The sequence below is a fragment of the Bactrocera latifrons genome, unplaced genomic scaffold (genome assembly GCF_001853355.1).
Source record: "Bactrocera latifrons isolate USDA-ARS-PBARC rearing strain unplaced genomic scaffold, ASM185335v1 scaffold_59, whole genome shotgun sequence".
In the NCBI taxonomy this organism is placed as follows: domain Eukaryota; kingdom Metazoa; phylum Arthropoda; class Insecta; order Diptera; family Tephritidae; genus Bactrocera; species Bactrocera latifrons.
In genome coordinates, this window is record NW_017537256.1 from 70,309 (window position 1) to 97,004 (window position 26,696).

A 26,696-nucleotide genomic window follows, 5' to 3' on the forward strand; every position below is an offset into this window, starting at 1 on the left:
TACGACGAAGTTGACATAGTTCAGCGAATTAGGAGACAGCGGCTGCGCTGGCTAGGTCATGTCGTGCGAATGGATGAAAACAGTTCAACTCTGAGAGTATTCGAAGCTGTACCCGGCGGAGAAAGCAGAGGAAGAGAAAGGCCGCCACTCCTTTGGAAAGATTAGATGGAAAAGAGCCTGGTTACACTTGGAACCTTTAATTAGTGCCCAACTGTGAAAAGGAAGAACGACTGACGCGCTATTGTAAACTCGGCTATAATCGCGTAAGTGGTGTCTACGCAAATAAAGATGAAGAAGGGTCAACACATTACTACTAAATTGACGGCAAATTTAAATCTTGCGTTAATTTTGAGACACTCTTTAGTTTAATGACACTTCGGCACTTATTCCTATAAATTAAAATTTTACTCAGTAATGTATACATCCAGTTGCTGAAAGCGTGTTCACACAAAAATTATGTATGTAGGTGTATGAGGATTTACAAAAGCGTTAATTGCTGTTTGCACTTGAATATCAGAAATATGAGAAAAAGCAAACAAATAATAACCAATATAATAAATATTGTGTACAATAATATTGCGCCATTATTTGTCTTTGAACGCAAATCGAATAAAAAAAATAAACAAATTACTACGTTTCAATTATTATTTCGCTTATTTAATTGAAAGGACGCGGCAATAGGGTACAAGGGTCTATATGCTGTGCCTTATTTATATTTTTTGTTATTTTTCTGCTTATTAAGCAGCGAGTAGACACAAAGCAAACACAAAGCGAAGCGAGAAAATTCGGAGGAAATCAAGAGAACCGAGCAAAAGGGACCGAAAGGTACATTTTGTGCCCGCGACTGGTCATGCCAAGCGAAACTGTGCTGTTGTCCACTTGTTCCTGCGCCGACAATTTTGAAAATTACATTTTCCGGTCATACTTTCCGAAGATTCGTTGCAACACCCTTTCGGGAAAAACTAGCAGCAACATGCACATAATTAAAAGAAAAGAAATTATAAAACAAACAAAAATGAGAAAGCAAAATGCAAAAAAGTGAAAGATAGGAACTTAGCACTCTTGTTGACACAGTGCTAACGATAATGTTGATTGTTTGTCCCTTTGCTAGCAATTGACCTATGGTTGGCCCGAGAGCGGTGTCAAAGCGCAGCATTGATGAATATTCATACTGATGAAAGCTATACGAGTATAAAGAAAGCGGGAGAATGTAGGGATGTGGAACACAAATACACACTCATATACATATATGCAAATATATACGCATACAGGAATACATACATTGATAATATAGTACATAGTACATTCATTCATATATAACCTTATCACTCAATGTCTCTTCGCTGCCATTTAAAAACGCCCTTTCGACCTCCTACCTATGTATGAATATCCTCTTGCTTACGGTTATCTATTTACGAGTTATCCTTTTCTGCACACAAAATCTCCTACACCATAAAGCATGAACGAGGATGTGTTGCTTTCTATTGACCTGAAAATGGCACACAAAAATAAGGCAAAGCAATCCGAAATGCTCAGGGCGATCCGTTTTGAATCTCGCATGATTATTTTGCTCCTGCTGTTCGCACAATGTCCCATTATCTCTTTCGTTTGTAGCCTGCTTTTTGTTGAATTTGTTGTTTCACTTTTTACCTCGAGCATTGTTTGCGCTTTTGTAGAGTCGCACACATACATGTACACAGTTTCTCACGGGCTAACACGACCGTTATACAATATCGTGCATGCTCCATAATAAAGTTATTTATTTTATTATTTTTATTGTAGCCTTTACAAGTCGCTTTGCAGCTAAGCTATGAATTGATTTCAATAATTTGTTGATGCCCTACAACAGTTGTCTGTTATATCCTTTTCTCTAGCACACGCGCTGACATGCTCATGTGTGTGTAAAAGTTCATTCCGATTTGTGTTTTACGGTTTCATATACTATATATACATATGTGTGTATGCCTATCTGTGCCTATCTGAGCATATATTTTATATACACATGTTTTAAATTATAATTCAAATCGGTTTCATAGCTTGTATGCTTGTAATATGTGATTATTATGTTTGCAGAGAAGGATAAAAGAAAATCAGAGTTTTATTTGATAAAAGGTACAGAATGCTTCTGTTGACAAAAAGTTATCTCTTTTCATAGCAAAGGAAGCTTAGCTTAACGTTCTTTTCTATATTATTTTTATGTTGGATTGGTCGAGAAAACATTTACGAGGTGAGTAACGGAGAACTGAGAGTAATCAACAGTATTCACTAAATCTTAGAGAGTGGCAAATCGGACTAGTATACATCAAATACATTTGCATAATTAGATAGTTATAAAAAGTAAGTGAATTAGAGACAACTATTGTCTTAAGGATATAAATATTTTTAAATATGACTTATATTCTTGGGTTTACGGGTTTCAAAAAATCGATTCTTTTAATTGTCTTATTAAATTCTACAACACTTCTAGAATATTGTGTTAAATTTTTGAGTTGATGCGAATAGAAATTTCGGAGATACAGACTGGGGAACTTGTACGCTCGAGGCTTGCGATAACACGATTTCTCGAAACTGTGTTTTGAATTCGGTTGGCAAGATTTCTCGAGAACTACTTAACCGATGTTCATGAAATTTTACACAGAATTTTAAGATATAATTCTTAAAGACTTGGATAGTTTTTTTCCGATTATAACCATTTTAAAAAAGAAGCTATCAGGCGAATCTTTGAGGTTTAGAAGAAATATTAATAAAATCAAATGCATATTTCGGTTGTGTCGGTAAATGAAACTCTACAATTGAAGAAAAAGGTAGTGAGCGAAATCGTAGAGTAGACTCTAGAATATTGTAAAATCCTCATGTGACCTTTCGTGAGATTGAGGCAACTATAGACCATAGTCGTATCGAAATGAAACACGCATATGACATTGTAATAGGTACTGAGTCGTGGAATTACACGTATGAGCCCAAAAGTAAGCAGCAGTGGACTGTATGAGATCTGCCAGTTCAGCCAAAACTAACAACATGAACATGAAGCAGTTGTCTGTTTTTTTTTGGAAAAACTGAACATTTCGCAACCACTAGAACACAGAACAGTGAATGCGCCATAATCATTTGTTTGCTAGTTATCTATCAAGAAATCAGTAAAACCGAGCTCTGTCGATGGATGAGTCTTCGCTACGACAATGCGAGCTTTCACACATTGACTGAAACAACTCGTCTAGAAGATAGCCCAGTCATGGCACCGAATGACTTTTTTTTATTCCCGTACGTTAAAAATAAACTAAGATGTCAGCATTTTTCGACACCTCCAGAGACAGTTGCTGCGTTCAGAATGCATGTTTTGAAGATACCTCAAAAGAGTGGCAAAAGTGCTTTGACAATTGGGCCAAACGCATGCAAAAGTATAAATTCAAGATTTATTTTTGTTTTATAATCCCGTAATATACATAAATGGTAAACCTCGCAATATTAGATGTGAATTATAGAAATCCTTCTCTAACCGAACTTTTATTTTCAGTTATAGGAATATTCACAATTCTTTTTGAGAACTGCTTTTTGTCGCTTTAGAAATAAATACAACGAATCTTTTATATATTTGCTCAACATATGAAAAACCTGGATACGTTGAACAAATATATGAAAGTTTCGAAGGAACTCAACTTCGTAATATCTATCAAATACATATCAAAGGAATGCTTCCTTTAAATTTAAACCACTGACAGATAAATGACTAAAATTTTGAGCAGTTAGGAAGCCGCCGAAGGCTTTGAAATATATACGAGACGCGTTTCTAAACAGAAGAGATGAGTAGATAAGTAGAAGCGAAAGTGGTTGTGGTTCGAAATTTGGTAACTATTTTCTTCAAATGTAAGTTTTTTGCATTAAATAAATTTATGGAAGTTTTTGACTTACCTTTATTTCTTCTAACACACAGAATCTTGATCTATATACATAGTCTCGGTAAAATAATCCTTTGAACTCTGAAAAAGTAATTAAAAAAATTATTTTAGTTATTAAAAAAATCATGTTATAGCATATTTTTAGGCGTCTTAAATTTTTGTAAAGCTTTTTCTACCTTTTACAAGTTATTGGTCCCTCCCTTCTATCCTTTTATAATTATAAAATAAAAAATCGGTAAAAAAATCACATCTTCGGCACAAATTTCTTCCTACTCGCTTCATTTATTTACACAAAATTATAAAATCGATTTGCGCTTTGATTACTTTTTAATAGCATGAACGCATAAAATATGTCTTACTGCGGCTATAAAGCGACAAAAATGCTCGGCTGTGAGTTGAGCGTATGCAAAAAGTAATGAACGTTGTATCCACCTTTCTTAAAATACTATGCATTCTCAAGATGCTGCATAAATATCAACATAAATAATTATAAAAGGTGTAAAGAAAAATTATAAACATATTTATATTATATATTTGTATATTATTACATTAATAAATGAGGAGCTTATACGGTTTCGTCGCCATATTTTGGGAGCTTTGCGGTCAGTTGCCTTTCGCTTGCACCTGCTTACAAAAACATTTGTCTCACATTCTTGGCAGTTAAAATAAATGAGCGAATTTTGAGTGTGCAAAGTTGAAATTTCAACTTTATGGACATAAATATTTTAACAACACTTGGTCTACATCAAAAGGTCTCGAACGTCAAAGTTAAAATGAAAAAATACCAAAATAAATGTTCCTAAGTGCCACAACCACAGAGTGTCCCGCATATTTATATTATATTACTACCATCTGTTTTGCTAGCCTTGTTTACCAACTGAAATTTCTGTTTAAGCTTACGCTAACCTCACTTTTCACGCTTTAATTGCTGTTGTTGAAAGTTTTAGTTGTTTTTATGTTTCCTTTTTGTTTTTATGTGGAGGCGTCTTTTTACCATATCACGTGCAGCAATTTCGCACCCTTAAAAAGTTTAAGTTTATCTCATTTATTACTTCAACAGACTCTCGCAAGCAATTCTGCGCTCAGGGTGGTGTGAATTTCGCATATATAATTATATTTTTTTAGGCTTCATCAAATTAGAATATTTGTTTGAAGCTCTATGGATTAATTGCGAAATAATTACTATAAAAAATATGCTTTATCACTTTTCTAAAAACGATAAATTGTAGTCTCAACATCTATCACTTTTTCAACATCTTGTATTTCCAACAATGCTTCTCTCTTCCACCCATGTTAAGCTCTTAAAAGTATGCTTCACAATTTCAACCACATATGATACTAGAGAACTATAGAGCTTCTCTAATTTTCTGTTGTTTGTTTTCAACTAATTTGTCACTAACAAGACAAACGCTGAAATTATTTGCCACTGTTACAGAGGATTGAAGTATGTTAAAGTTTTATAAAAGTTCATAGTTTTCTATATATATCTATATATATAGTATATAGATTACTCAAGAGAAGTGGGCGTAAAATGATATATAACAATTGATGGTAAAGTAATTTAATCAGTAATATAATTCTATGCATATTTTTATAGCATTAGAAAACATTTCTGAAGAATAAAAAGTGATGGCTTTTATTTTTAACTCTGGAGAGCAACTTCTGTAAGCATGTGTAGAATCATATGAGTGTGTCCTAAGTTCCAGCCCACTCTCTTTCAATAAATTTAAAAATGAGACAAATACTACCCATTTATCACCTCGTAAACGAACTAAGAGCATGCCCTACTCTTCCCTTATCTCCATCATCTCATTAATGACATTACTATTATATATTTATTAACAGCATGCAAAATTCCCAAATTGGTAATAAAGATCTAACGATAGGTAACTATAGTACACAGTGTGGTAATAATTACTAACATTTTCCTCTTTGTTATTCGCCAATTTGGTTCACAGGCGTATGAGGCCGGAATTGACGTTCGCATATTAAATGTTCACATTTGTTCATGCGCTGTGCTTTCGTCAATAATTCAACGAAATCGATTGTGTTACTTTTATTACAAGAATTAACCTTGTTTACTTGTATGTCAATTTCCTTGCCCAGTTTAGACAGCTGGCTGTTTTCTAAAAATAATCCAGGAGTTKTAATACCATAATTTCCATTTGTTGTTTTTTTTTCTGGCACTGCCATCCATTTATCGAGGACTTCACATAACAAAAAAAACTTTCACTGAATTGTGGTATATAAAGTACCTGATGCTTGTAATTAATAATATTTTAAAAATGATTTAAGTTTGTGAAGATCGCTCGTAAATTATTGTATCTAACGACGAGGAACGGATTAGAACGAAAAGAGATAATATAATTTACGAAAACGTGTAATTTACTGAGTTTATTCGTGGTACATACATATGTACAATTTGTACTGGATATCTGRAATTTCATTGTCACAATGCATCATTCAAAAGTTACTTTAAAATTTTTCTTAACTATTGGGTCCTTCATTAAGCAATTTTACTCTTTTAGTGCAATTTAAAGGCGATTATTTTATTGAGTAAAATATTGTAAAAAAAAAAAGAATATATTCTTCATTTTATCCAATACCTTTTGACATGTTTGAGACAAAATATTGATTTGAATGTTTTATTCTTGCAGGCAAAAAGCTATTCCAAGGGGCTTTTGACGTCCTAATTTACGATGAAGGTTCTCTTAAAAAAAAAGCAGAGACCGGTATAAGTAATATTCCGAAGGTGGGAAGAGAATATGGTAGATGTGGTAGCACATTCCATTCAAACTTTGAGTGTATCACAATATACATACTTCAGAATTAATTGAAGTGTTTTCGCGCAAAAGCTCAAAATAAACGATACCTGTGTCTTGCTTATAAAACGTCAAAGAAGTGATCCATTTTCGAAGCGCATGGAAAGTGGGTTTACTGGCGACGAAAAGTGAATTTTTAAAGAATATAAAGTTCAAGCTGTCATGGTCTAAAAYAGATGCAATGTAGAAACTACAATTGGATCGTCTATTTCTTTCCTAGGAATCTTATTCTTCCTATTCATCATCTGAGAAAGTTTGGTAACACAAAGACAAGTAATTTATCCTATGCAACTTAGTTCTTCAATTGAATGACTACATACTCCTCCAGCTGAACATAGTTACTCAGAACTACCTCTTCTGTTATAATCAAATAAAATTGCTTAGTGAATGAACCAATATATAAAGAATTTAGACCTGATCTTGACATATTTAAGTATACACTCCTTATTGCTTTGCATGTACAATTGTATATCTGTAACAATTTCCACTACAAGTAAGTTTTTATAGATACGTTGACCATTGTGTCCACAAAGTCCATTAAAACGTATTTATTATTTCAATGTGTAATAAAGAATTACGTGTAAATATGTGCAAGTTTATTTTTATTATTTATAACATTTTAATTTTGCTGAGATTGTGTGTTGAATAATGTATAAATTATAAAAGCACACGGACAATAAAGCTCAGTGATTTGTAAAATCTCGTACGAGCGTGGCAAACTAAAGCCGATAACTAGTGGACAAGCTATGGAGGCCAACGCACATATAAACATTTAAAGCATTGAGCAAATATGCAAGTAAATGTATATATTTTTAGAATTGCAGACAAATAGATATTTGCAGTGGCATTTCTAAATGAAAGCTTTTATTATATGAAAATGTTTATTGTACATTCATTAGCAGTATTTGATTTGTCTGTACTAGAGAAATGGAAGGAAATATAGGTAGCATGTTTTTAAAGATAGAGAACGTACAGTGGGATGACTGTCAAATCAGAAGAGGCTCTAAATAGACATGTATTAAATTTTAAAATATTATTAAAAAATTTGCTAAAGATTTTATATGGGATTCAGAAATTCCAGGTTACCTTAAAAATACCACAAACAGAGAAGTATTTAAGCTCAATTATATTCCTTTATGATAGCGATACATAATGAATACAACGCCCAAAAGCAGGCTTCGTTGAACTTGAAGAGACCGGCAAGGTCATACAAAATTGTGTTCGTATTCAGTTCGGTGGGACTAATACAACCAAGAACAAGAAACAAGTACTCCAACCAGAAAGTCGAAAAATTTAATTAGATATAACTGTAGAGATATACGTAACCTGCCTTTCATATTTCGGGAATCGAGAACAGAAACAAAATTTAAACATCAAAAATCCTTATATTGTTTTTCATAATACTCTTCATTAAGGTCTTCACACTTTTGCATGTATTTTAACCAATTGCCACTCTGGTTGAGGTATCTCCAAATAATGCCTTTTGAACGCATCAACCGCCTCTTCTGGTGTTGAAAAACGTTGACCTCGTAGTGGTATACCGTGGTATACCGAGGATGACTCATCAAATCGATGTTTACAATGATCGTAAATGAAGGATTCATCACATGTCATCTATCAGTTTACGCACAGCATTAATCAGTTTCCGGAACCACAACTGACTTTGAACGACCTTCAAGAAATTTATCTTGGACTCATCTAAGACCTCAACTGGAGTCATCATACCACGGAAAAAGTGCTCCTTGATGGAGCTTTATCGTCAAAAATTTAATTAAGTTCGTCGATACATTCTTTTTATGTTAATCCACATCGCAATTTGTAAAAAAACAATCGCGCGATTCGCGATTTAGTTCCAATTTTTTTTGCTTAGATGAATATTTTAAGTTACTGTAATCAACACACACATGTCAAAACGTGCTGAGTATCCGTACTATCAAATATGCCAAACTTTTCGATAAAATTCTGAGATTCCAGATGACAACCTACGTACCTATAGGTCCCATACATATAATTTATCTCCATCTCTAATTAGTCAATGTTATCTCCCTCGCTGTTTGTAAAATTGCTGAAGGGAGTAAAATATCAATATTCTGGTCTTAAGAGAGTATTGCCTCAGCACCGAAACAGTTTGAAGGGCTGTTCCAAGAGACGTTCGAGAAGGAGCCCATACAAATGCTTAATACATACTTAAGGGATTCATACATAGTTTACGGGATTCACAAAATCGATTTTTTTTTTGTTACTGTCTTATTAAATTCTACAACGCTAGAATATTGTCATAAATCAGTTTCAGTTTAATCGGAGTAATGGTTTCGGAGATACAGCCTTGCCAATTTGTTCGCTCGAGGCTAGTTAGGCTAAGTGCGCCGCCTTCAAACACGTTTTTCTCGAAACTATGTTTGATGGCAAGTTTTGTCGAGAACTACTCAAACGATCTTCATGAAATTTTACACAGGTCTTTGAGGTACGATTTCGATTACATTTATGTAAAAAAAATGTCGCGAAATTTTATTTTTTTTTTGTAAAAATGTCCGCCAAAAATCTAATTTTCCTTTTTTTTCCTTCGACCAAGTTCTAAGTTAAGATTTTAACTAAAACACGTATTTTTTTTTTTGCAAAAATTTCAAATTTTGTTTATTAATAGTGTATATTTGTAACAACAAAAAAGTCTAATAAAATATTTAATTTTTTATATGAGAAAAAAATTGTTGATAAAAGGTTGTTTTTAACCCGAGGAAATTCTGTAACCCCTAAGCTTTCCGGCTAGAATATTTTAAAAGTGGAGGCTTTCTTAGAAAATGGAAGATAACCAAGGAACAAATTTGTCTTATCGTGCAAAAGTACGTCGAGGTCTTCCTACCAAGAAAATGCAATAGTCAAAAATACAGTATTTTCATAAATTTAAGTGCTAGAGAACAAACTACAGTTATAATTACAAATCGCATATATTAAGTGAAAGGAAGCTAGAAATTAAGCCTTGTGGTGTATGCAACTAAAATCGCTTAGATATTGATATAAACGAACTTTGCAACTCATAGCGGTGAATTAAACTCTCCTCCCACCGCACTTATTATTTATAAATGTTGAACTGGTTGAATGCGAACATCTTCCATGCCAAACACACAGCCAACCAGCCGAAGTGCTGCACACCACGTGCCACTTAAAGCGAACTACCTGAATTCCACTGACTTGTGTTGGCGGCCACAAAGTGGTCATGGACAAAGTGCTATACACGTTTTGTTGCCTTCGTTTTAGCAAACAATAATGCAGTGACCAGAGAGAGAGTGAGGAAGAGAATGCGGACGATAGAGACGGATTATATAATTGCCCTGCTTTCTAAAGCAATTTTGAACTAAACGCTTCTTTAAAATGGAAAAACGAAAAACTACGTGCATTCAGCTACACGCGCAAGAAACTCAAAGCCACGCCACTTTTGTGTGAGTCTATGCATGGATTTTGTATTAAAAGAAGTATAAAAAGCGAAATTGTTACGAAAATTGCAAATTCAAGACGAAGCAAATACGTTTGCCACAGTGCTTTGCAGCAATCAGCGAAACTTTGCAAAAATTGCGTGCGCACGGTACGTGGTTGGGACGAAGCCGAGGATTGAGCCAATCAAAACTGAATTTACCTAATTGTCTGCCAGCGAAATGTAATGAAATAGCGAGAATGAAAAGAAATTAATTTTGAATAATTTTTGATTGCGTGTGTATGCGTTTTGTTTTCATAACGCGCTATGTACTTTTAGAAATCGGCTTTTACAGCGGAGAAATGGAAAATGGCAAGAATTGCAAGCGGAAAGTCAAACAAAGCGCTGAATGTCAAGCAGCCAACGGGTCGGAAATGAAAAGTGCTCACAAAGTATACTTCACTTAATTTGCCCGCTGAATGCTTGAAGGGCAAGCGGCTGGCCAAGCAGCGGCGGCGCGCGGCAATTTATGGGTGTCTCATACAATAGCACAAGCAGCGGGTGTACTGCTAAGCGTACATATACAAACGTAGACGCCTACTTTTAGCCTCTTCATCAGTCTTCATCGGAACTGCGGCTACTTTAGTGAAAGGCATTTGCTCGAGTGATGACAGTTCCGGCTGTCGTTGCCAATGAATACTCCAGAGTTGAGATGCAAGTATTTATAGTTACATACTTATGCATGTACATACTCTATACGAAACAGGGTGACCCTTCAGGCATAAAATGTTGTTCATACGATTAAAAACTTAAATTGATACAATTAAGTGAAAATGAAGCCTAAATTGTGTCAAAGAAGGGCAATTTCATATCATCCATATATAATTATTCATATTTATTACAGTTACACCGCTTACTTGCCTCACACTGCAGTTAACGATGTTGTTTGCGTAAATTTGCCATGTGATCTATCAGCGACCTTGAATTGTTGCTCGGTAAAATTGTGTAAAATGGATGTAGACCACATAGATAAAGTAGACAATTTTTTTAGAATTTTAAATAATAATTCCATAATCGCGTTTCAGATACATTAGGGTGATCATTACAAAATATATCACAGTTCTGCAGACAGACAGACAACTAAAAATACCGTTATCAGTCTGTAGTCGCGTTTTATACACATTAGGGTGAACTTTACAAAATATTTCACAGTTTTCCAGACAATTTAGACGCGTTGCATTGTGATAAAAGTTCAAATTCGTCTAAAGCAGCAATTTAGGCTAGGAAATTTTAACTTACGAAAAACTTTTTTCATAAAATTTGGTACCACCCTAATATAATTAATTTCTTATATAGAAATACCGAATTATTGCTTTATTGGTTTCAGCCACATACAAGTATGTATATGGATATTCATTATTCTTGTTTTCGAGACCACTACTCTTCACAGGGCCAGATCCAACTCTTCAACCACACATACTACTATAGATATGTGACCAAAGGCGAATTTTATAATATCACTTACATGACAGATTCAGCACAAGCACAAAGTAGCTACATGCACTGAATGAGCTTGATATGTAAACCGAAAACGAAGACCAAAAAGTACGAAATAAAATTGAAAATTGAGAAGCTATCAAATACAGGCGGCCACACAGTCACCCACAAGCCAACATTGAAATCAAAGTATCACAAGAGAAATGTGTTAAAAACGACAATGAAGAATGTATAAAATGACAGCAAAAACAAAAGTAAATAAATACATATAGAAAGTGTTGGCATGCTTCACTTTAATGCGTTTCACTGTATAAACGTTAAAGAGTGGCAAATATATAAGTGAGTGGGCGTACGCCAATTGAGAAATGTGAAAATGAAGCGTTTTAAAACGCATTAAAATGCCAAAGGCAGATGGATTAAGACGACGACAACGCCGTCGAAGTCACTGTGGAAGACTGTATGGAGCAGTAAATTTATGTAGATATAAATGTGAAAAGTGATCTTAGTTTCGATTGCAATGGTTTCATTGTGTGATGATTTGAGTTGGAGACAACTTAGGACTTTCTATAGCGAAAATTATTGAAAGTTGTTAAGGGAGCATTGAGTAACTCTTTCAAACAACAAAAAAATATTCGAACAAGGAGAAACGTTGACTTCGACTGCGCGGAAGCTTTACCCTTCCCAAAAAACGAAGCATTCCATAAAAATCCTTGCTTTTGATCGTTCAGTTTGTATGACAGTAGTGTTCCGATATCGGTGGTTTTCACAAGTAAACAGCAGCTTGGGGAGGAAAGGTCTTGTAGAAAATTTCATATCGATATCTCAGTAACTGAGGGACTATTTCGCGTTTATACAGACGGACCGACAGCCAGAGATGACTAAATCAACTCAGCTCGTCATGCTCATCATTTATATATATACTTTATATGGTCTCCGACGTTTTCTTTTGGAAGTTAGGAACTTCTTCGCAATCATAATATATCCTTTTTAGTCATATATAAACAATTTTTAAGCTCTTGAGATTTATTTATGCAAAAAAAATATATTTTCTTCACTTTCCTATATTTCTTATAACCTAGCAATATTTTATATAGAACCATAGACAACTATTTAAATCATCCATAACGGTTAATTTGCTTCAATATACACAAATTGCCAAAAATAAAAATTGCAAAAAATATCGATTCGTTTTCAAAGAAACCTTCTGCCTGTTGTAATCAAATATGAATTATTTGGTCACAAAAGGTTTGATACTGTTACTCAACATTACCCAACAACATTTCACAATCAGTGCATTTATTGCATGTTTGTATGTGTTTCATTAAAATATTGACAGTTTGAAGAGGGCAACAGAGCCTAACATCAGGTTATAAACACAAGCAGAAGCAAAGTCGAAACGAAGAAGCTGCCACAAGCAAATAAAGAAAATTTAGATATGTGAAAGGTTTCCCATGAGAGTTAAGGATTCTTTCTTATTATGAAATGATGATATGGCGGTTGAATTATTGCTATGAATGCAGGCAAATATAAAATATAGATGATAAAATGAGTTATTTAAAATAACGTAACCACATTTTCGAAAATTTACAGTGGCGTGAATGAAACACGAAATAAAATGGAACAAGAGTGAAAAAAATTTTAATATTGATTAAAACTGGTGCATATATGAGCGCAGAACCTGCAAATGTTGGACATATGCAATGTTATGTATGTAATTTGAAGTAGTGAATCGTAATCAATAGGATACTCAATTTCGAATTTTTTGATGATACGTTATTTTGCAATTTAGGTGACGATATACTCAGATATTTATACATATTCTCATATATTTGTATATCGACTACAAATTTCTTACCTTCTGAATAATCTGTATTTATTTTTGTCTTCTCAAGCGTGAATTATTCGCATTTGCCCGCCCATTATAAGACCAAAATAAATGTATATTTTTTATACCAACTTATAATGTTACTCTTACGCAATGGCATGCTACAATTACTTCAATAAAAACCTGCTTCGAAAGGCAGTAGCTGTTATGCAGATAGATTCATTTGTTGGATACATAGCAGATATAATTATTTACTCAAAATTTATAAACGTTACTTTGCGCAATTAGTGAAGTTTTTTGTGCATACTTTCAGTGTGACCTTTAACCAAACTTCTTCAGAAGGGCTTTTCACAAAGGCCTAGGTGCATCGTCAGACATCCACTCTACCTATCTAAGCAACCTTGGCTCAGCGGCGGAGGCACGTTTGCGTTAATGTGGTTGTAAAAGTCCGTAACTAGTGGATAAACCATAAAAAGCTCTTAATATGGCTATAATACTATCACTCAAAAAATTTGTTTTACCAAATTGTTCTTCCGAGATGGTCAATTGTTAACATCAGAAAAAAAAATCATAATAATTCTTGGTCCAGTAAAAATAGCTGATTTACTTAAAACTAACAACTTTCTAGTCATGAATCCTAAAAAAAAATTTATTGACTTTCCTCTGTAGTACTAACTATGGACCGAAGCGGTCTTCAACAACTTTCAACTCTTGCTCTCTCAAATTTCACCCATCATTCCCTGTGCACTTTCGAAAAAGAATTGGCAGATTAGTATATTTGCCCAATCCACAAAAAGGGAGACCCCATACTCAACGCCAACTATAGCATATAAGGTTCTATCGACGGTACTATGTGAAAGATTAAAGTGCATCGTGAAGGTGGAAGACATCCACTCCGTTGGAAAGACCAGGTGAACGAGGATCTGGCTACAATTGCAAGCAGTGGTTGCGCCAATAAAAACGAAGAAGATTTGTCAAGGGAAATGAATTTAAGTTTTTAGGTCTTAGGATGATCCTAATTTACTACTAGGCATTTTTGGTATTCTTCTATCAGGGATTAAAAAACGTCTTCTGCCTTCTTGTTAAAACTATTTTGACATAATTTATGTTAAGAAATATTAATATATAAATAACACAATGCTTGATTTATTTGCACTGGTGCTAATTCATTACGAAGTACTGGCCGGCAGTACCACAAATTTTAAGCGAATGAAGTAAAATAATAATACATTCTTAAGCATCTACGCTGGTAGAAGCAAAACTTTTTTTCAAAATTGATTATCTCTATATCAGTGGTAATTCGAGGAATAATAGATCGAGTTTGTTCGGTAAATGGACCTAAAAACAAAATGGGCTGCGCCCGATTTTCAAAAAAACTAATTTATTGTTAAGTATCATGATTAATGACTTTTTGGACGAGTTTTAGTTCCAACAAGACGACACTATATGACATACCGCCAATGAAAAATTTACTTTATTGAGGAAAGCTTTCAGTGAGCGCATTTCTCGTGTCGTGTGCCTATCGCGTGGTCTTCAAGCACGCTGAACTATTTTTTGTAGGGTAATGTGAAGTCGCTTGCCTACGCAGATCAGCCCGATACGATTGACGCCAGTGAAGAGAATATTAAGCGCGTTATAGCCTACTCACGGCGCCGAAAGCTGCAAAAGATTTCTTTAAAAATTAACATCCTAAGTTACAATTTATTCGAGCCAGCCATGAGAGTTACTTGCCCGAAATCATTAAAACATTACATAAAACATAACTTATATTCATAATAACGCTAAATTCTTCTTTATAACATTAAATTATATTCCCTTTATTTCTTCCTGAAAGTCACATGTCTAAAACAAACACCCTATATAATGTGTGAATTCGTTTTACGTTTCCTCTTTCATTTGTTATTTTTATTTTTTCAAGTACTTAACATTATTTGTTACATTTCTTGCTGGATTGTAGCAATGTAATGCTCGTAATGCTAGTCATTGGAACGTGTCTATTTTAGCTGCAATCGGGATTTGGTTGAAACGCGTTGACGTCGTCAAGTGTTGCTGTGTTTCTTATGTTTCTTGTACTTGCGCGTAGTGAATTGCTCACCACCGGATAATATAGTATAATATAGCAGTAAAATAATAGTAAAAACCCCAAATATTGAAATAAAAAGTAAAATTGAATTCACAGCATTGTCGGATATTAATATGTTTTTTGTTGCGTTTTAGTTAATGGCAGTTGGTGGTGTGAATGATGATGCTGTTGGCGCTGATAGCCAAAGCCGCAAGCTGTGCGGTGTAACACTGCGTTGACTCCATCTTGTCGAACATCAAATTTAATGGTGTTTTTATATGTTCTAAATCCTCATTGATTTCGCAGTCAAATATTGATATCTAGTGCTTACCAAGTCAAGCAATAAGCGCAGTGCTTATGTATAACTTTCTACCAGCATCTATGTAAGTGAACTGACAAGAATGGGGGAAATTGAACCGAAACAAGCAGAAAGACGGAAATCAGATCGTTCCCAAGACAGTCGGGTCTAATTAACTGGAATGGGACGGGATTTTTATCCGGTCAAGGACTGTCAACAAGGCACCATTCCTTGAAATTACTTCAATGTTTTCTGTAGTAACAGACTAAAACAAAGAAACCATTATTACCAAATACATATTTATGTAAGGACAAGAAAGCGGCTGAAGAACAACAAAGCGGAGGGGAAGATCTGATAAGGAGCGTGCATCAGCTGCTTTGTAGAATATAGTTGGACGAAAGCATGCGCGACAATTGGAATTTCAATGTGGTCTGCACAATCCACAAAAAGGGAGGCCCCACAATCTGCGCCAACTAGCGTGGGACAAGCCGCCTCAGCACCGCATTTAAGGTTCTATCGAGCGCACTGTGAGATTAAAGCCCACCATCAACAAACTGAATGGATCTTATAAGATGGAAAAGATTCGTGAAAAGAGGATCGACTCACGTCAGCTCTTTGTCGATATCAAAGCTGCGTTTAACATCACGAAAAGGAGCTGCCTTTATGTCTGAATTTTGTATCGCTGCAAAACTAATACGACACTGTAAACTGTCGTTGAGTAACACCAAAAGCTCCGTCAGGATCGGGAAGACGACTCCCTTTCATGCATCTTCTTCAATCTGCTCTTGGAGAAAAAAATTCGAGCTGCAGAACTAAATAGAGAAGGTAAAATTTTCTATAAGATTATATCATCGGTCTCAGCAACCGCGCAGTTGGTGCTCTCTCCAGATTGGATAAGGAAGCAAAGCAATTGGGTCTGGTAGTAAACGAGAACAAGACGAAATATCTTCTGTAATCAAACAAACAGTCGCACTTGGGACTCGGCTCCCACGTCACTGTTGACAGTCATAACTTCGAAGTCGTAAAGAATTTCGTCTATCTTGGAACCAACATTAACAGCAACAACAATGTCAGCCTGGAAATCCAACGCAGAATAGTTTTTGACAATAGGTGCTACTTCGGACTGAGCTGAGAAGTAAAGTCCTCACTCGACGTACAAAAACCAAACTATAGAAGTCACTCATTATTCCCGCACTGCTATATGGCGCAGAAGCATGGAGGATGACAACATCTGATGAGCCAACGTAACGAGTTTTCGAGTGAAAGGTTCTACGGAAGACTTACGGCCTTTGACGCATTGGCAACAGCGAATATCGCATTCGATGAATCGATGAATTGTACGAGGTATCCGACGACATTGCCATACTTCTGCGAATCAAGAGACGACGGCTAGGTCATATCGTCCGAATGGATGAAAACACTCTAGCTCTGAAATTATTCGACGCAGTACCCGCCGTAGAGAGCAGAGGAAGACCTCCATGGAGGTGGAGAAGGACTGGCTGCACTTGGAATCTTTACTTGGCGCCAAACAGCCAAAAAGAAGAACAATTGGCGAGCTGTTGTAAACTCGGCTATACACGCATAGGCGTCTGTACCACATACATATATAAATAATAATATCGGTATACGTTTGCACATATGTACTTTTCTATAGCTAATACTATTTTCGGTAAATTCCATTCAAACTCAGCAAATGATAATAGAAAATATTAGGTGTCCTGCGGCGACTGCTATTGCCGATAATAATATGCTCATCTTCAAAGCGAGTATGCGAAACGCGGCGACATCGGAGCTCCCAAATTATCCACCAAAGTCAATAAAGAATATTTAACTGAATAAGCAACAACAATAATAAGAAGACTAATACCAAGAGCGCAAACAATCGCACGCTGGTTTTTGTCCACTCGCACCAAGACACACACTCCAACACACTTAGCCTTCCACACACAATTTGTAGCTCATTAATGCGCATTCACATGGAAAATTTAGTAGTTGGGGTTTGGAGGCACAAAATAAGAAACAAAAAATAAGTTTGCAGAAAACGGAAAGTTCTAAGAAAATCTATAAGCTAAAGGCACTGACACATTTTTCCTCCCCGTCAAAGTCTTAAACAAAGGCAGAGCAAGAGCGTGCCACAATAAGTATCTCACACAGCGCGCCACCACTGAAGCAACAGCTTCAGTGCTTCAGTGGAGAAATTCTCGTCGATAATATTTTCGTCTATTGAAATTTTCCGCCTCATACACACACACATCCGTAAAGCTTTTCGTGTGATGCGTGCGCATAACGGTCGGACTGACTGACTGAGCAGACAGCTGAGATGAGCTCACCCGCTGATCCATATGAGTACATAGCCTACATAACGGTTCATAGAAGCGAAACTGAAGTTATGTGGCCACGCTGTGCTGTCTATTTTGCTCACAAATCGATTTTCTGCGGAATTTAATTTTCATCTTGCTTCCACATATGAGTTTGTGTGTGGGTGTGTATATTCTGTTTGTGTACGCATTTACATGAGTATTGTTTATTTAGTGTTATTCCATTAAAAATTTAATGGAAATGCAAATATTTACACATTTACTTGATGTCATTGTTTTATTAGAGGTTTTATATACATATATTTTTTCATTTGTTTGCAGATATTATGGAGGATTTCCCCATCGAAATTGCGAATACTTCAATCAGCTGTTCTGGATTAAAGATCCAGCTGAAGTTCATTGAAGAAAATTGTTTTCTTCACATCAATCTAAGTAAGTTTATAATATGCAATGACATCGCCAAAATCACAAAATATCTGTGGTGAGATTATCTGTTTTTTTTTTACTACAGTGTTCTCAAATAAGATGGATATCATTTCATTAAAAAAATAATAATTCTTAAGGAATTTAAATACTTTTTATTTAATGTGAAGTACAATCGATACAATTAAGCCCTTAATATAGCATCATTCAAATGACTCCCATAACTTCTTTGCAGAAACGAATTCGATGAACCCAATTTTCGAGTACCTTTACCACTAAATCAAGTACTATGTCTTGAATAGCACGTTCAGTATTGACTGCTGAAACTTGAAACATTACTGAATACAATAAAAAAATATGAAATTCATGACATATTAAAATTGGCCGAAACGGTACTTAGAAATCATATAATCCCTATTGGATATATGGACTCAGCTTATTACGTTGATTATTTACATAGATTGTGACAAAAAAGCACCCTGAAATTGAAATTAAATTCCCTGGGTAAATGATATCCCAAAATAAAGTATTTTCCTAAGTTGGTAGGACTGTCCTTAATAAAAATATTGAAAAAAGAATGTGTAAAATTTTGTATTTCTAACCAAATTTCGGGTAGAGAATCTTTGCGAATATTGGAAAAGGCTTACAGATTCAGTTTTATTAAAAACACGTGCCTACAAGTAGTACAAAGTCTTCAAAAACGGTCGAGAAATCGTCGAAGACATGCCTCGTTATAGACGAACTTCGACCTCTTCAACTGATAAAAATATTAAAAAAGTGAAGGATATGGTGCTTAAAAAGAGAGCTCGACATCTCTCGCGAGTCCGTTCGAATGATTTTTGTGGATATTTTGGATATGAAACGCGTTCTTCATCGACTTCTCCCGATAAAGATAAATTTTTTTCTACTAGAGTACCGTAAACAGATCATGCCTGATCGTGCAATTTCCGATTCCTCATTCATGGAGAGCATTATAACCGCCAATGGGGGTTTATGAGTTTGGCATGCAAGCAAGTCAATAATCATCGGAGTGGAGGGAAACAAAGAAGCAGACAAAACAACACCCAAACTGTGATGCTCATGATTTTTTCCAATATTCGTGGTTTGGTGAATTAAGAATTTGTTCCGCAAGGACAGACGGTTAATAAGGAGTTATATTTTGCCACATTGAGGCGTTTACATGAGAACATCCGTCGAAAACGGCCGAAATTGTGGAACAACATTTAATGGATTTTGCCCGATGATAATGCAAAATCGCATTGAACCATGATTGTGACCGAATTTAAAGCCACAAACGCAAGGAATACCATCGATCAAACATCGATTTGTTCCGTGTGATTGTTTCTTGTTCCCTGAAATTGCCCTTCCGTGGAACACGTTTTTAAACAAAATTGGCTGAAAGATCTGAACTCCATCAGAAAAAGTGCTTCGAGGATTGGAAAAATCGTTGGCATAAGTATTTATGGTGGGGATTACTTTGAAGGTGAAAAATAAATTTTGATGAATAATTAAATATTTTGCTTTTTATTTACAATTTTGTCACCATGTATATATGTATAAGCAAACAAACTCTGAGGAAATAAAATAAAATATTCAAATCCAATTTCCAATAAAGCACTAATCGTATATGGACCACATACATAACGTGAACATGTACACTCCGGGTTACAACCCAGATTTAGTCATATTAGTATTATGAAACGGTTATCTCACCTGCGTCAACATGCCGTTCACATATATTTATATACAAATGTGCATACGTATATGAGACCAAGTTAATAGGAAAGCTTTGCCAGACGCACTGAATCACGGGAAATATTGTAATCATTTCCCTGCACATGTACATATGTACTGTTGTGTGTGCTTGCAATAATCTGTGTCACGGTAGGCGGCAGTCACGCTTCTGCTACACAGGAATATAGACTACTAGACGAAGGCGGAACTAAGTATATTCGCAAATATGAGTATCAAAGGAAATCACAAACACAATGTGTGAGTATATGAGACACACACTCGTTATAATAATAATAAAATTACGCATGTAAGGCAAACTCACAAAAAAATTCGATTGCAACATGAAGAACTGAGATTAAACGCGTGAGAATGTCGCTACACATGTTTCCTACACCTAACGTTGATTTGTTTGCATGTGTAGCATAAAGGTATCAGTTGAAAATTTCAGACTCATAATTTACTGATATGTACATATGTATGTATAACCTAAGAACAGGGAAGTTGAAAAAAAGTTACAGCTGTTCAAAAATGAGTGAAAATAATGAACAATGGTTCGGTCGCTCTGTTCTGGAAATTTCGAAATGTCGATTTACACTGATGGAATAATGTCTCTAGCGGAAAAATGGCGAAAAGTGGTCGACCAAAATGGTACAAATTTGTTAATTTATTTATTTATTAGTAAAAATATAGAAAAATAATTTGAAGTTTGAATAAAAATGCGAAGACTTTTTCGACTACCCAATATCCCAATGTCATTAGTATATTCACAATTTTATTTAGGATATTTTATGTATGGACATTAGAGGGGCTCTGGAAATGAAAGTCAACTTGGGACGTTTTAAATTTCTCAAGTATTGAAAAAAGTGTTGTTTAATGCGTGAATACTCATATATGCAGCCAGACCATTTTTGTCCACACGCTGCTCTTAAACATTTTATGGCACAACTCATTTGCATGTACGAGGTACACACCTACATCCTTATATATGAATGTGAAATATTTGCATATTTAAGCGACGACGTCCTAAAACATCACTTAATCTGTGCAAAATAGTCATGGTAAAAGGTGAATAACTTATATGCACATGCACACATATGTTTGTAGCAACAAATTTTCATTTATGTGCAGAAATATTGTACGTACATATTATTTACATATACATATAATATATATGCACCTTCATCATACAAAAAAAATTTACAATTTTAAATTTTGAACGCTTCATTCAAGTACATATACTATAAGCCTCTATGCAGAGGCCAAACACGAAAAAGTCGAAGATATCGCAGGCTCTGCAAAATTTACAGTATATAGGAATTATCACAAAAAATTATATTATACAGGCCAATAAGCATAGGTGCAAGGCTGCTGACGCTCTACTCTTCCAGATGGTGATGGAGAAAAATAGAGCGAAATCTAGAAATAACTCTGTCATTATTAGTAAAGGGAATAGCTACGATTTCGTATGGACCAGATACGACCTTTTCACAATAATTAGTTGCTACTTGCGACAAGCAACAGCATACAAGAATTTTAAAAAAAGCTCGACAGTATAACTTCAAAATACAGTCATGACTATATAAAGTCAAATTATTATCGTAAATTCGAAAACCATAGAGTAGGGCATGCCAAACGCAGATTCCAGAGGAAAGCTCTTTCTAGAAATGGCTGCACGGCTTGTTTTAATTGTGATCAATACGGGGACGCAACCACTTTTAGAAAACCGGGATGCGAAGAAGTTACACCAGGCATTACCTAAGCATCAGAAGGCATGTCAGGCTCAATAGAGAGAATTGAGTCTTAAAAGAGTTCAATGGCAGCGATAATCAGTATATATCCTTCATTATCGGCAACGGAAAAACTCCACACAGAAAAGAAAAAATACAGGAACAGGAAAATGGAACGTTTCTAAATTAAACACTGCGACATTATTTTCGGAAATAGACGAGCAGACCCCGCTTAGTAGCTCTCCACACTTTGTATAATGCGAGCCTGCCACAAATCAATGCCCATGACTTCATACAGAAAAAATTAAGCAGCCGTTTACTGGAGAAAAGGAAATATGGCTCAACTTAGAAGCACGTGTCTTCGTTTTCGCAGATCATACACGAAATATAGGCCAAGAGGAGCAGCACCCGATGAAGTCAAGCAATACCACGCAGCGAAAAACTAGTTTAAGTCATCGAGGTAAGCAAAAAGGAAAAAATGGGAGGGACTACGTGAGGCCCGCGAACCAGAACAGGATTTCGGAAATCCCCCAGTTCACCCGCTAGCAAACTCAAAACTAAAGAATCGCATCATCAGAAATACTCAAAACAGTCGCCGCAGAACAAAACGTAACGCCCACCTCGCTGGAATATTTCCTAGAATTTAAAAAAAAGCACGTCGAAAGACTACTTAAACCTAGATTAGAAGCGGCTCTTAATGAAGCTGACGGACTCTCCCCCAGACAACACGGTTTTAGACCCGAAAGATCAAAAAAGTCTAGAAGTCGCATAGCGTAGATGCCCCAAATACAAGCGCCCCGGCGGATACAGCGTCGAATACTCTCAGGGCTTTACTCCATTCGGATGTCATGACCTAGCCAGCGTAGCCGCTGTCTCTTAACTCGCTGAATGTCGTCCAGGAGGATGGAGTCATGTGTACATTGTCGTCGTATATCACGTACAGACCATCGGTCACTTGCAAAATTTGGACTTTGTTCGTCGAAAGAGGACTTTACTTCTCAGTTGCCTACTCAGTCCGAAGTAGCACTTGTTGGCAAAAGTTATTCTACGTTGGGTCTCGAGGCTGACATTGTGTTGTTGCTGTTAATGCTAGTTCCAAGACGATATTATCTACGACTTCGTAATAACGACCGTCAACACTGACGTGGGAGCCAAGTCGCGAGTGCGACGACTGTTTGTTTGATGACAGGAGATATTTCGTCTTGCCCTCGTTCACTACTAGACCCATTTGTTTCACTTCTTTGTCCAACCTGGAGAAAGCTCAATTAACGGTTATGGTTATGGCCAATGATATCAATGTCATCGGCGTACGCCAGCAGTTGTACCCTCTTATACCTTCTCTATTCATACCCCTTGAGCAAACTATTTTTAGAACCCAGTATAAATGCCAATTGATGTGAAACACATATGTATTATTACATACATACATATATTTATATATAAACTAAATACGTCATCTAAGTTGTCCTAGTAATTTCAATTAAAACTTTACCACCACGCATATGTTGACCCGCTCCACTGGACGTTGAAAAGCTATAAAAATGCCTATGCGACCATAAATCATTCCGTCATGACTCAGTACAATAATTGCCTTGCTGACCTTTTGCTGTTCGCTTCTTTATCCCCCACTTCATTTTCGCATTAAGCAACAACAACTCACTCATTCAAGTTCGCAGGCACATATACACATACATAAATACATACATATGGAGCTACAAATATTTATAAGCCCCACTTCCAATGTATATTTGAACGGCGTTATAAAGCAGTATATTGAAAAACGGAAATAACCATAAAATTCCAATAAATACCGACACGAAAAACTCGTCAAGTATGTGTGGTACATTAAAGCGCCACAAAGCAGAAGCACGAAGAGACAAATCAACACTCAGCAACTTCGCAATCAAAAGCATGTAAGTGGGGGAGATCGCAAATATATGCTCACACATAGCATCAGACCAAGCTTAAGGCCCATAATAAAGCTTTCTTGTAATTAATAAGAGGTTAGAAATTTTAGACTGCTCATGCTTTAGAGATACATAGATGTAGTACTGGAAGAAATTGAGCTAAAAGGTAGTAATGTTGAAATGGACCTTATTTACTACCGACACTACGACACAGTACAGCGATTTTGAACTTTTGCGGGCGATGTTATCAGGAAGGCAAGCACATTTTGTCTAGGATTTTTCCAGTTCTCCAAACACTTTTTATTAATACTTTTTGGGATGGCCTTCAACTCTTTCAGAAAATTTAGTTTTATCTTTTCTTTGGCGCAGGGGTCGCAGAACCACGCACAAAACTCTCCAGGTCAGGCAGGTCAGAAAGGTATTGTCGGGAACGAATAGAAATAGTAAATTCAAAAATTCGATGTTCGATAATTTTCATAAAATGTCACATGCATACATAAAAAGCCTACCTCTCGTTTTTTATTCACCAGACAACCATATGCGCGCTCACACCTGCGCCATGTGCTCTGTGTGCATTTATGGAAGTAAGTAACTTAATATTTCGGGTACTATAGAGATGTTTTCACAATTGTTGACTATCAGTTATCAGTATATATGTATGTACTTTGTACAGATTTAAAAAAGGAATTTACTTGCACACACTAATTGAATACTTTAAAGTAGAAAACATTTTCAGCGAACGTCTAACATTTTGCGTGTATTTGGGGATTTCCGTGGCACAACTATTGCATACTTTTAGGATTCACACAGAAAATTTAATTATTTACGATATTTCCCACTCAACGGTTAACAAAACACAGTCGCCAAACGGGATTCACACACAGAGGGGATTATGCATCTTCTACACTTCCTCAAGTCCACACATCCGATAGGCCAATAAAGCCGGTTATACGCACGGTTATATCCGGTTGTATGACTTTGCGCTTTACGCGCATAACCACAAGCACAGGCACATATGTATGTATGTATGCACAAAGATTTTTATAGACTGGTATTTGTGGGGTGTGCGAGTGTGTGGGTAACACGCCAGCCAAACCAACGATAAGAGACGACCGTCTGAAGCTTTAGCGAATGGCGAGTTGAAGCGCGAGTGTGGTGAAAAGGACTTGCGTACGAACACAACACAGACAGATTAAGCGTAAGCTCGCCTGGAGTTAGGAAGACACACGCGCGCTGTGTTTTATGCTTTCGTCTATACATACACACACAAACACATAGAGCGCAAATAATGAATTAACGATAGACAAGAGCAGCGTTGAAGCGGAAAGTCCTCAGTCGAGGTGGTAAACGTGTACCGGTGGTCGCTGCCGGACGGTATGCACGAAGCGACAACGAGCGCGCGACTTACAAGACACGCGGCACAGCACGCAATTTCGAACGAACGCCAAGGATGAGCGCATAAACTTCGAATTGTGTACACGGCACGGCTTCAGGACGTGGTTAAGACGTGTGTAGTACGCGTCGAAGTTAGACGCGCAACATTTGGCTTCTTAAGTTTGTGCAGCGTCTCTGTTGTACGAGACACGGCGACTGCCACAGCCAACTAACTAACTCGATTAAGGTGCCAAGCGGTTGAAAGCAGCAGTAGCACTCGTCGCAGCATGTCTGCGCGCATATAGAGAATTATTAGGCGGGCGTACACACACACGCACGCACGTACTTACGCTTACAAGCTGTTTTGTGTTACACCTTTTAATACTTCATTTAATTAAATTTTGTATGGCACAATTTTTACTTGCTCTCTGCATTTGCTTTTCGCTGCCGTTTCGAAATCGCGCACTCGCTGCAAAATGTCTGCTTTCGTAGTTTTACGCGTAGATATTGAATTCACAATTCATTTTTTTTTTTTTTTTTTTTTGTTTGGTACGACTCGTTTAATTGTTGCGTAGCAATTTCATACAACGCCTATAAGTATGCACACAACTCACACGCACGCACGCACATGCTTTGCACAGAACGCAGCGCTAAACGTTTTTAGACAATGTGTATATACATGCATATATTTTTTCTCCAGCCGCACAATTGCTGTAGATTTTATAAAATGGCAATTTACAAAAAAAAATCACACTTTTTTTGACAGTTTTGACTTATGGTTTTAATTGGAGCGTTGCAGCGTCTATTAATGGCAGCAACAACCGCACGCGCGTATATCCTTTACTCAACTGAGACGGCACGAAAATGGCTGTGTGAGACAAAGCGGCGAGTATTTGAGCTTTTCCAATTTCGAAATACTCTAAATGAGCCTCAAAACGCGAAGAGCGTAAGTAGGAGCAAGCAAAGGGGAGGTTTTGATGACAGCTGGTGGTTTTGAAAGGTTGGTGAAAAGCTCTTGTTGCATGCCACATTTGCAATAATGGCGGCAATGCAGTATGCAAATATTTTGTTTGGCACTTAAAGCTAATTTTGTTTAAATATTCAAAAAATATAATTATGCATGTCTTACCTTAAACTTGCATTCCTAACTTGATTGTTGAGCGGTTATTTTTACGCAATTTTGCGTGAACTTATATTCTGCCAATAACACTATTTTGCTTTGCTTAATTCCTAATTCGAAATTTTGAGTGACTTGTTAATCTTGAACTTGCCCATAAGATCGATAGTCTAATAACAGAAGGAAAGGAAGCTGTTAAATTTTGAATTAACTACGAAAGGAAATATTTATATAAAAAATATAAAAACAACAAATACAAGTAAAAATATTATTAAAATTAAAGGAAC

At 36.0% G+C, this 26,696-nt stretch overlaps 1 protein-coding gene across 1 annotated transcript in view; it reads right to left on the minus strand.

Moving 5' to 3' along the window:
• LOC108974837 overlaps nt 1–26,696 on the minus strand; it is a 93,118-nt gene that overhangs the window by 64,679 nt on the left and 1,743 nt on the right. The window contains exons 2-3 of the mRNA XM_018942925.1: nt 26,422–26,579; nt 3,910–3,977 (exon numbers count right to left, since the gene is read on the minus strand). The gene's annotated coding sequence lies outside the window, so the exon portion shown is untranslated. The remainder of the gene's footprint in view (nt 1–3,909; nt 3,978–26,421; nt 26,580–26,696) is intronic.